This window comes from Pleurodeles waltl, chromosome 2_1, assembly GCF_031143425.1.
Source record: "Pleurodeles waltl isolate 20211129_DDA chromosome 2_1, aPleWal1.hap1.20221129, whole genome shotgun sequence".
Classification (NCBI taxonomy): Eukaryota; Metazoa; Chordata; class Amphibia; order Caudata; family Salamandridae; genus Pleurodeles; species Pleurodeles waltl.
In genome coordinates, this window is record NC_090438.1 from 314,340,543 (window position 1) to 314,353,218 (window position 12,676).

Genomic DNA, 12,676 nt, shown 5'->3' on the forward strand with positions numbered 1-12,676 from the left:
CTGCATGATGCATCCTGAAAAATGTACAAGTTACTTATTTGTTCATTGATTTTTTTGTTTCAATTTAATCTTACAGCTGCTTGATTAAAAACTTGTATATGTTTTTTTTCCCCTTTGCTTTCCTTCTTTGGAATATCCCATACCAAGCTGTCAAGTGAAGATCCTACAGCTGACTTCAGCTGACTGGAAACCTATGATTTTATATGACGTGAATTGTAACTGCTCTTCCCTTGATCCATTCATTTCACCCTTTCCTTTTCTCCCTTGAAACGTTCCATACCCAACTACCAAGTGAAGATTCTTCAGCTAACTGCACTAGAAACCTGTATGGTGTATGACGTGAAATAAAGCTCTTCTCTTCATCAAATTAGCATTCTTCGTTTTCAACACTGGACATGATTATTTTGCTGTCTGGGGATAGCCACACCAGCACCCCCAACTAATACTCTAGTGGCAGCTGTTACTAGGTACTTCTACCAGATGTGCGACCCTACTCACAAATTTCAATACTGCTCGAGTGTTGTGGCAATTACTCAGACATGCTCGACCACCAGTACACTGCTCTTTCATCACGTAGGAGGTATTGTCAAGAACCCTCAAACTTGCCATGTAATAACAGCGAAATGTAAAGGAAGAGCAATAGGAGTGCTGGTCAAGAAGTATCCACAGTGGAAAAGGCAATGTCCTTATTGGAAGAAAGTTTGCTGAGTCTTGCTACACACGTTGCAAAGAGAATGCAGAAGAAAGGAATCCCTGATGGCTGACGAGAAGTTCAAATGTTAAGTTGTAGTTCTAGTGTTGCACTCAGTTTTGTTGCTATGATATGCGAACGCCGCTAGAGAGCCTCGCACTTCAACTGTGATCTGACAGGAATCCAGATGTATTGAGAGAGCGCTTGTTGTGAGGTAAACGTTTTTTGAGGCAAACTTGGCATGCATTTCACGGACTATTCGAGTCATCCACAGATAATATTTAATTGTTTAGAAGCAAATACAGTGACAGAAGGTTTTCACAGCATATAAAAGAGTCCAGGCTGGAATTGACTCTTATGAACATTCAAAGAATATAAAGATATTATCGACATCCAATTTGATAATCTCGTATCAATATTCAAAACAACCAGAGTTCAAAAATGTTACTGAAGAATGTTAACATGACGATTTTAAAGAAGCATACAGATTATTATTAACAGAAACGGTTAATATAAGACAGACAACAAGAAATACAATTTTCATGTATTATACTACCATATTTGACTGTTTTATATATATATATATATATCAACTATTCAAAGTTATTTAAGAGCGTGCAGACAGACGAACTCAAAATATATATCAGCACGAAGGTTGAGAAGCAAATTCATATAAAACGGAAAACAACTGCTAAGAAACTCGTTTTCTATTAATTCCTATTAATTTGATATCCAACAGTAACAGTGAAGGAGAGAGGTAAATTCCTCAGGGAACTCAGGGTAAGAGAGTGTGATATAATTGTCAGTGAAATTAATCATTAGTAAATGTTAAAGGATGATGTAGTTAAACAGTGTGTCCCTAGTAATTGTAATTGTGATCTTTCAGGTGCTGTTATCCAGTTAAAACAAAAGGTGAGTGGCAGACTGAGTATCTGAAGAAACAATATCTCTGAGGCAGTCTCTCTAAATCCCATTCCCCTTTCCCCCTCCAGAGTGCTCAAAACGGAGATTCTATTTTGTTGCGAGTAGTCCGGGTTGGGACTGAGGATTTATCTTCGGATCCTGAGGAAATCAAATCAAGGTACTCTGACAGATTGAAGTGCCCTCCCACTTATTACTGGGAAGTTTGATTACCTCCTGAGCAGAATGGCCGAATGCATTGATGTAAAGGCATTAGCTACCATCTTGGAAGTGTTGCAGAAACAGTTAAACAATACCATAGAAGAGACAGTACAGATAAAACAAAAAATAATTGAGTTAGGAAACACTTCCAAGTCTAGTGACTCAGCGTTTTCAAAGACCCCTAGTACTTCACAGTCCACAGGTATATCTACTCACGTAATTCATGCTTTTTCTCCCATAACTCCTCTGGCACAGCCTGATCATTTTGGTGGAGATCCAAATAAAGCGCACATATTTTAACTCAATGCTCATTACATTTTCTATGTAGACCCATTATTTTTTCCGAAGACCAATCCAAGGTGGCATTTATATTGTCTTATCTGACAGGTGATGCAGCTGCATGGTCCATGACAATTGTTTCTAGAAATGATCTAGTTTTATAAATTTTCAAAATTTCAAAGAAGAGTTTTTAAGAATATTTGATTGTCTCACTACAGCTTAGGCCACAGATAATGAGCTTTTGGAAATAAAGCAGGGAGATTTAGTAGCTTATCTAGCTCATTTAAAGAAACTCATAGTAGAAACCAACTGGCCAGAGTCAAAAAGGGCTGCAATATTCTATCATGGATTAAAAGATGAATTGAAGGATGCATTGACACTAATTCCAAATCAACCCACTGAAATTTCAGAATTAACTGATCTCATATTACAAATTGACCACCGGTTAACTGAACGGAGAGCAGAAAAGAGGAGAGATTATTGGCCCCTCCCACCAAGATTCGATCAAGTAAAAAATGATCATATGAGAGTAGGAGAAGGAATAGCAGTGGAAGAACCAATGCAAATTAGTTCAATACGAGGACCGTTATCTAAAGAAGAAAAGGAAAAGCAAAGAACAAATCAACTGTGTTTATATTGTGGTGCATCTAGACATTTTGTTAAAGAATGTCCCAAGAAACCAAAGACAGGGCAGTTGGGAAAAGGCCAGCTTCATCAGTGAGGGGAGTTGCTCTGATGAAAGCAGAAACCAAGACAACTCCCTCAGAACAACGAGTGGCAAATACTTTACAGGCGGCAGCACCACATTTGGTACAAACTGTGTCAGTCAAGACTCATAAGAAGGAAATTCAAGGAATATCAGTTATGATTGATTCTGGAGATACAAGCAATTTTTGGGATCTCAAATACGCTCGTAAGATAGGAATTAGATTTGTCTAGAAAACTACTTTGGAAGTAGTAAGACCAGTAGATGGCACCAGTCTCTCTTCAGGCCCAATCACTCATGAGACCGAACCGATTCAGTTACAAGGTTTTGGTGGGCATCAGGAATGGATAATTTTGAATTTAATAGATGCTCCACAATTTCAATTAATTTTGGGTCTGACCGTCGCTTACTGAGCATAATCCTCAAATTGATTGGAGTAAAAGAACAATAGAAATGAATTCTTCCTATTGTTAAGAGAATTGTTTTCATGATCAAGTAGGAACGTTCACAAAGTCATAGAAGGCCTGTTAATCATCACATTCTCCAATGATTTGTGCTCTTGAAACAACAGAAATTCCAAAAGAATATAAAGATTTGGTTACCGTCTTTGACAAGAAAGAGGCTGAGAAATTGCCGCCACATCGACCATATGATTGCAAAATTTAATTGGAGCTGGGAGCAATATTGCCATGTAGTCGAATGTATGCATTAACAGAAGTGGAGAACCAACATTTAAAAGAATATTTAGATCAATATTTAGTTAATAGTTTTATTCGCCCCTCTCAATCTCCAGCCTCCTCCCAGCTGTTTTTCATACACAAGAAGGATGGGGGACTCTGGGCTTTCATTGATTATTGAGCCCTCATTCAGGTTACTATCAAGAATTAATACCTGTTGCCTTTGGTGTCAGTTCTTCTAGATCAGGTACAAAATGCTAAAGTTTACACCAAATTAGATCTGAGAGGTTTATATCATTAGATACGAGTGGCCTCTGGAGATGAATTTAAAACAGCCTTCCAAACTTGTTATGGATTATTTGAATATCAAGTGATGCCATATAGATTATGTAATGCTCCTGCAGCTTTTCAGCATTTTGTAAATTATATATTATGAGAATTTCTCGACAGAATAACTGTGGCATATATGGATGATATCTTGATTTTTTCTGACAATCTACAGGAACATGTTTCACATGTTCGATCCATCCTCATGAGACTTCAAGAGCACAATCTTTATGTGAAATTGGAAAAGTGTTCATTCCATGTAGAACGAGTAGAGTTCCTTGGATTCATTTTGTCCCCAGAAGGAGTCAGTATCGATCCAGCTAAGTCAAAGACAGTTCAAGATTGGCCTCCTCCTTGCAACGTTGAAGAAATCCAAAGCTTCTTGGGATTTGCCAACTTCTATTGAAGATTCATATTCAATTTTTCTCAAAAAGTCACTCCCATCACGCGTTTGATAAAAAATGTACTATTAATTCCTCTTAATTCAATATCCAACAGTAGCAGTGAAAGAGAGAGGCAAATTCCTCAGGGAACTCAGCGTAAGAGGGTGTGATGAAATTATCAGTGAAATTAATAATTAGTAAATGTTAAAGGAGGATGTGGTCAAACAGTGTGTCCCTAGTAATTGTAATTGTAATCTTTCAGGTGCTGTTATCCAGTTAAAACAAGAAGTGAGTGACAGACTGAGTATTTGAAGAAACACCATCTCTGAGGCAGTCTCTCTAAATCCCATTCCCTTTTCCCCTCTAGGGTGCTCAAAACGGTGATTCTATTTCGTTGCAAGTAGTCTGATTTATCTTCTGCTCCTGAGAGAATCGAATCAAGGTACTCTGACAGGTTTTGACTTTTTACAAAATATCTCCTCCTGAGCACCTTCTATCAGCAAAATTAGGATAACCGGCTTTCCTAAATTCTGGAGCGCTGTGTTAATCTATTTAGGCTTGCACTTTGGAAGTTGATATTACGTTTAACTGGCTGCACACCTTGTCCTCACATGGTTCCCACATTACAACTATAGGTGCTGGCTGCTGCTCAACTAAATTCTGTGATGGAGTTCTCCTTTACCTGAGACTGTAATCTCTTTACCTGCGATTACCAGTTGGGGGTTTTGTGTATTCAATGCCATCTGTAAAAGCAATTGCCGAGGCCACTCACCTTGCACGACCAAGGAGTATTTCCTTGCCTGTGACTGATTTCCTTCAGACTCAGTGAACGGTTTCCCACCTAGCTGTGTCTGTGGAGTCTTCATTGCCTGCGGCTAAGCGGCAACTTTTCATATAGCCACAATGGAGTCTTGGCAACCAAGTTCCTAATTGCTTATGGCTTTATCCACTGAGCAGCTGTGGCTCTAGGGGTGGTTTTCTTAGCTGCACGGGTATTCCGTCAGTAAAGGCAGTAATTCTCCTCATCAACCACCGTTATGATTTTCTAGAATTACAGAGGGATGCTTCAATTTTTACTTAAGTCCACCTAGGCGGCTCAGTTTTCTGGTGTTACTACATCCCTGTCACTCTTCACGGAGACAACCTTCCTGCTTCTTGTTGCTCTCAAGAAGAAATTAAATTAACTTTCCAATTACAAGGTAGTATAGAGGGTGTCAATTTTCCATCGTGCAAAATTGCCCTTGACAATAAGCCCATCACTGGTTTCACGGATTCCTGATCGCCCTACATATTAATAGATAGGGATCTATTCTTTAGTCTGTTTCTGGACAAACAAAATTAACTTGAAGAGCCGTGGATCAATCCAGGGGACTACAATTGAGATCTCATCCCATTGGAAAATATAATCACAATGAAGATCAATTTCAAAGTACAAAATTACCTTTTTTATTATGTATATGTTACCCCAGGGGTAAAGTGCCTTGTTGTAAAAAGCAGAGATAATATAATATATGTTTTATGTGCCCTGGTGGGGAAAAAAAGCAAGAGTTGTTTTCCCCATGATAGTGCTGCTAGCCCCATAGGCTAATATTGAAAGGCTTTATTAAAATGTAATAATATCTAACTGTTTGATTGGATTTAGCTAGCAACATGATTCAAAGCATCAAAATAATAGTTACAATAAATCCAACAACTTGCCAGGGTCAGAATAATTATAACTATTACAGGAAGGTATTTTTAGAACTTACTACCCTAAAGTTACTTAAAGCAGCCCTGCAGCAGCCTCTTCTGATTAGTTAGCCTTTTTGCAGCCAGAGCTAAATTAGTTCCTGAGTAGGCGTAAATAAGACTGGGGCTGAAGCTATACAGCCATTTGGTGGGAGGAGATCTGTGTCCTGGAGAAGCAAGGACAGGAAAGGGGTTGGGAGATATATTGAACTTCAAAGGTAAAAGCAGAGATGTCAAAAGAACCAGGCCAGCCCCCACTTCCTTGATCCCCGGCCAGATGGGAGCCCCCTAATTAGATTAGGAGAGGTGTTGGAAGGGTAGTGCAGGGAAAAGTTAGCCAGACTTGCACTCCAAGGAGAGAGTTTCCCCATTTTGATTTTTGAGGAACTGTGCATCCTGGGACACAAATATGCGAAATTTCCCAGGAAGTGGTCAACACAGAGGGTGGCAACTTGAACCCCATTGTTTGGGGTGCCCCCCTCTTGCCAGCCCAGAATGTGGAATAAATATAAGAGATCTGTAGGAGCCCCTCAGATCCCTACCTGAAACATCTGAAGAAGAATGACTGCACTGCTGGACCCTTGGACAGCACAAAAGAGGACTGCACTGAAAATGACTGCACCTGCTGAACTTTAAAAGCTCCCCACAAGCAGGACATTGCCTGTCTTCAATGATAAGGAGTGGATTCCCTGCACAGCAAGCGGTAGAAAATTGCAGGAAGAAGCCACCTGCAAAATCCACTAATAAGACAACGCTAGCTGACCAGCTTCACTTTGATGTTCATCGACTGACTGCTGTGAGTTAGAGTCCCAGATCCCCAAGAGGCACACCAGAGCTTCTGAATCCTTGGATGGTTCTGTGGACCCTTTCTGACTCTCAAGTACTCTTTCAGCAGAAGATCTGAAAGTTTGGGAACTTTTTGCCAACTTTTGTGAAAAAGCTCCAGAAGAAGACAGACTCGACGTCGAGAGTCAGACCAGTTAAACAGCAAGTTGGCTTGACTGCATTGGCTTGCCTCACTGAAGGCTCTGGAGTTTCTCATCACACTGAAACAGACCTGCGTTGTCGAAGTGAACTCCAGGTTCAAGGACCCAATCGCTCAACACTGAGATGAAAAGCTCAAAAAGTGACTAAGTGCCAAGGTAAAATCTTGACCTGGACCTCCCTTTGAACCTATTCAACCGTGTTCTAGCACAGTCAGCCTAAAACTTTGACTTTTTCCTGGTCCAGCACGACCAAATAGCTGTGGTTGGTGCTTTGATGCTTTTTGGTGCTAGAAAGCACATCTGTTTTATTTGATCTTTGATTTTCATATCTCTGGTTCTTTACATTCATTTTTATCCTTTTGGTGTCATTTTAAAGATAAATATATTCTCTATTTATTTAAATTAATGTTGGATTTTTATAGTGCTATGTATTTTACTTATTTACTGTTTTGGTTATAATAAATGCTTTACACTTACCTTCTCCTAAATTAAGCTGGACTGCTTGTTGTCAAGCTTCTAAGGGTTGAGCAAGGATTAAATTATTTAGACATGACTGGACCTAATTAGTGTTTGTGGCATTCCTACTAGTTGAAGGTACATACCTCCACCTACTAATAACACACTTTCCTACAGCACCAAATTGTGTCACCAAAATTTCTTCCTCTCCTAACCTGAAGGGTAGAAACCTGAGAACAAAAATGACAGCTTCACGGTTAAAGGAGAATGTTCATCGTGGATAAAGAAAAAAGTATCAAAATAAATATCTATGCTCCAAGATCAGTACAAAAACAGATACAGTGTTATTAGTCATATAAGGAGTCTGTCAGGAATAAGGTCAGGTGCGGTCCAGGTCTCGCCCGAAATTCTGCTGCGCAACTCTGCGGCACTTTATGAGCACCACTTGTCATCCCCTTTTGTTCCAAAGGTGACCACCAGTGTTGTCTGTCCTGTTGCAAAGCTCATAGAGCTGCAGGTTCAGGGCATTGGTGGACAAGATGCACTTCAGTGTTATTCTATGAAGGGACTACAATTCCCATGTTTTTAGAGGCAGCAGCCATCTTGGGGTGTGGCAGGCCTATAAAGCCCAGCCACACCCAAGCACGTTGCTCACTATTTTGAAGACTTCGATGCAGCCAGACCTTGTGGAGGTTTCTCTGGAGAAATCCAGAGTTTCTGAATGGCAGAGTATCGTCTAACCAAAGTCCATGGTGCATTAAAAAACGAGTAGGTCGTACTCATAGCGGTAAGGCCTTGCTGAGTCCAAGTTTGGAGGAAGTTATTACTTCCAAAAGGTAACGCGCTATTGTGCACAGTAATTCAAGGTGATTCCGTTCATAGATGTAAAGTGCTCTTTTGGCTCAGTAATTCAAAGCGTTTCAGTTCACAGAGGTAACGCGCTTTGTACACAAGTAATTCAAGGTGTTTCCGTTCACAGATGTAAAGCGCTCTTTTGGCTCAGTAATACAAAGCATTTCAGTTTACAGAGGTGACGCGCTTTTGTGCACAGTAATTCAAGGTGTTTCCGTTCACAGATGTAAAGCGCTATTTTGGCACAGTAATTCAAAGCGCTTCAGTTCTTGGATGTAAAGCGCTCTTGGCATGATAATCCAGATGCTTCAGTTCTTAGATGTAAAGCGCTCTTAGTATGTTAATTCTGGTGCTTCAGTTCACAGAAGTAAAGCGCTCTTGGCATGATAATTCAGGCGCTTCAGTTCAGATGTGAAGTGCTCTTGACACGACAATTCAGACACATCAGTTCACAGATGTAAAGCTCTTTAATTCACAGGAGGAAAAGGTTCTTGGCATAACAATCTAAGTGATTTAGACGACTTGAGTAAAAGCGCTTCTTGGTGTTATTAAGTAATGCGCTTTAGGTTCCATGAGTAAAACCATTTGGCATTTATTATTATGAATGTGAAAGCATTTCTGGAGAAAAACAAATCAAAATTTTCATTGTTCTTTGAATGGCTTAAGATGTGAAAAGCATATTTAATTCTTTGAGATTTTCTTAGTCATGATCAAAGGTTTATGTTGTGAATACATAAATGTTACAGGATTGATATTCTGTGTATAATCATAGTTCAAAGTTCTTGCCATCTCTTAATTCTGAGGTCGTGTTTTACGTTGTTCCATGTCTCAAAGAAGGGGCATTGCCCTCATTTCAGAAGAGGTCTCCATCTGGTATCTTAGAGACGCATTTAGTCAGGAGCTCATAGATGAGTTACGTTTCTATGAATGAGTAACTGCATATTGTTCTAACCTTTACTTTTCAGATCTCTCTCCCTGCTGTTCCCTTCCCTAATTCCCTTCCCCCCCGACTGGCTTCATCATAACTCTGTGCTATAATAGCTTTCTGAGTTGATGACGCCGGGAGGTGGGCCTTCTGTCCAGCGACGTGCAGATCCCGAGGAAAGGACCCTGTGACAGATTCCATCATTTAAAAAGAGAGATTTGATATATGAGGATCTTTCTCTTCCCTTAGTCAATTTTTTCTCCCTTTGCTTTCCTGCCTTGGAATTTTCCATACCAAATTGTCAAGTGAAAATTCTACAGCTGACTTCAGCTGATTTGAAACATGGGATGGTGTATGACATGAATTGTGATTACACTTCCCTTGGTCCATACCTTTCCCCCTTCTCTTTCCTCCTTTGGAACATTCTATACCCAACTGTCAAGTGAAGATTCTACAACTGACTGCTGCTGACTGGAAACCTGTGATGGTGCATAATGTGAAATAAAGCTCTTCTCTTCATGGTATTTGCATTCTTCATTTGCAACAGTATGCCTTATGTTCTAGTCATCTTCTCACTAAACATCAAGGGCCTTATTACAACTTTGGAGGAGGTGTTAATCCGTCCCAAATGTGACGGATATATCACCAGCCGTATTATGAGTTCCATAGGATATAATGGACTCGTAATACGGCTGGTGGTATATCCGTCACTTTACCGTCACTTTTGGGACGGATTAACACCTCCTCCAAAGTTGTAATCAGGCCCCAAGTGTTTGATTAATTCTGCAACATTTCTTTACAGAAATATAGGTAATTTTCTTGAGATTGACTCTTTGTTTCTCAATAGAAAGACATACAATATTTTCAGAAATATTGTTGAGTGTATTAATAAATTATCTCCTTCTTGGTCCTTTACTACAGTAGATCTTAATATCCACGCTCACAAGGGATTATTGAGGTGCACTTTATATTTTCTCTGTTCCAAGAGAGACAGCACCTAAACAAAAGGCTGTGGCCCAGAGTCTAGCCAAAGTTAAACACCTACACACATAAATGAGCTGGCTGTCCATCCGCATCCTGTATCTCATTGTGTCCAATAAATTAGAACACAGGAAAAACCCCTGAGTGAACAAGAGTCAGGTGGCTTCAAACAACAAAATCATAGCAATCGTTTTTTTCTTAGCTGGTTGCTATGGTGCTGCATCACATCTCATAGATTGAATGATTGATTGCTTCCAAAGGCTTGGACAAGCTTTACATCTGAGTAGTCAGTTGGGTAGACATCAACTACCACTGTTTCTCATTGTAAGCTGAGCCATTTAACTTATTTACAGCTCACCTTTTAACTTGATGAAGCTCTGTACACCATTGCAGAAAAATGGGTTATAGTAGCCGCAGGAGGTGTTGGATGTCTCCCCTTTAATAGTATGTATGTATGTATGTATTTATATGGCATTTCTATATTGTGAACCTAGCCAAAAGGAATTGGAGCTTTGTACATGGAGAAAGAAAACTCTTGCATGTTTACGCCTTATGCTCTATTCATCTTCTCATTAAACATCAAGGGTTTAATTCATTAATTCTGCAACATCTTTTCACAGAAATAGAGGTCATTTTCATATGATTGATTCTTTGTTTCTCCAAAAAGTGAGATAGGATATTTTCAGAAATGTTGTTATTTGTGAATGATCCCATGAACCCAGAGAGACATGCTGGACGCGGCTTGGTCCAGAGAATGTGACCACAAAGAGGTGTTCCTGTTCTATTCACGTTTATGGAACTGCAAGCCAGTTACATACACTTTGCTGTTTTCTGCAGAGGTGGGAAATTAAAAGAGCAGCATATTTGGATATACGGAGGAAGGGGAGATGGCAACTCAGACTACCCTATGGGGAACCTGTAATCTTATGGGCTACATGGAAACAGGAAGGGCTACAACTATGGGTAATCCAACTCACCTACACCCAAACATTACTTACACAGCCCATTTACATTTTGAGGGTAAAAGGACGGCAAGTCATTATTGGCTAAACAGTTTTATATAATGAGAGCCAGTTGCCATTCACACCAATGGGATGTAGGTAAAACGGCCTGCTCCCATGATAAAAAAGAGTACCACTTTAGATTAACATAGTCTAGCACTTTGGTGATCAAATGAGAAAAGCATGTAGGACACCTGTCGGAAGACTAGAGACAAAAGCATCCTACACACGAAAACATAGTGGGTCAGTCAGAATAAATATTGAAGAATAGCATGTCACCTAATACTGCACTAGACACATTTTATGCATTGGTGAGCTGATGAGCTGTGCTCCTGACTCATATTACCTTTCTCCAGAGTGGAATTTACTGTGTTATATTTTAAAATACAAAAACTACTCCAACGTTAAAATACGTACTATGAATTACTATTTTGTGAGTGTAAAATGAGCATGCAATATGTGTCTGTTGTTCTCCATTAATCTGGCAGAAAGTATTTATTGTGAGTACATGCAAAGTAGCAAACCTAAGAAAATTAGACAACATATTTACATATGAATATTATGCCTACAAATTAAAACATATGCAAATTCATGGATTATTCTGGGGGGGGGTGTTAGGAGTACATAATTTAGCAACTAATCATTTCTGTTCTTCTTGAAGATGACACTGTTAAATCATAATAGTAAACAATGCAAGTGACTACACAGGAGTAAAATCTGTGCCACTTTCCTGTTTCAAAGTAATTATTTTGATGTCTCGTTTCGTGGTATTCATAGACATACAGTACAGTGGGTCTCTTTATACTGTTACATGATACCGACGATGAGCTACAGTTCTTTGATTTTTAATAAGTGCTTATTTACTTCTAGTGTGTTGCAAACCAGTTATTTGGCATGTCTTTGGAAGCGAAGAAGTGTATGAAATGTGTGTTCTTGACTCTTCATTCGCCATGTGATATTAACAGCAAGGCCTATCATCTCTGTCTCGACCACTTTGAGCAATGTTTACAATTCGATGTCACATATGTGTTCAATATTCTGAAATTAATTGACCTCAATCTGTGTGGGTATTTACTGAGGAAGTGTTGTATGCTGTTTAGAAGACACTGGGCAGGCATTTCTTTCGAAATCATGCAGTGTTTCTAGTTGACTTTCCTCGATGACTTTCTGGATCTTTACCATATCAGTTCAGAATAAAAAACGGCTATGGCTCTTTAAAGGACAAATTGTCGTAAAATTAGGGGAGGTGATGACTCTGGTAGATGAACGTTCGTACACAGCCATGTTACTGACATCTGGTTGAATGTTATTATATATTCGAAGAACTGGTTAAGGTATTTTTGCTTGTGAAAATTTTGAATTCAGAATTTGAACTACTATATCGCCTTAGTTTTCTTTTTTTTCTGTTATGTTATTTTATGTGCAGAGTAATTTAGGATGTTGAAGGCAATATGTATTATGTTCACCATCCTTAGTATGCAGTGACTCTCAATTTTGTCCCACAACACAGGCTATATTTTAAATAAGTGCTCATGACCGCAACAACCACTTAATGGAAACGA

General features: G+C 39.3%; 1 protein-coding gene across 1 annotated transcript in view; it reads left to right on the forward strand.

Annotated features, from left to right (window-relative positions):
• The window catches only part of LOC138259651 (sodium- and chloride-dependent neutral and basic amino acid transporter B(0+)-like), a 485,427-nt gene that overhangs the window by 273,312 nt on the left and 199,439 nt on the right, over nucleotides 1-12,676 (forward strand). The window lies entirely within an intron of this gene.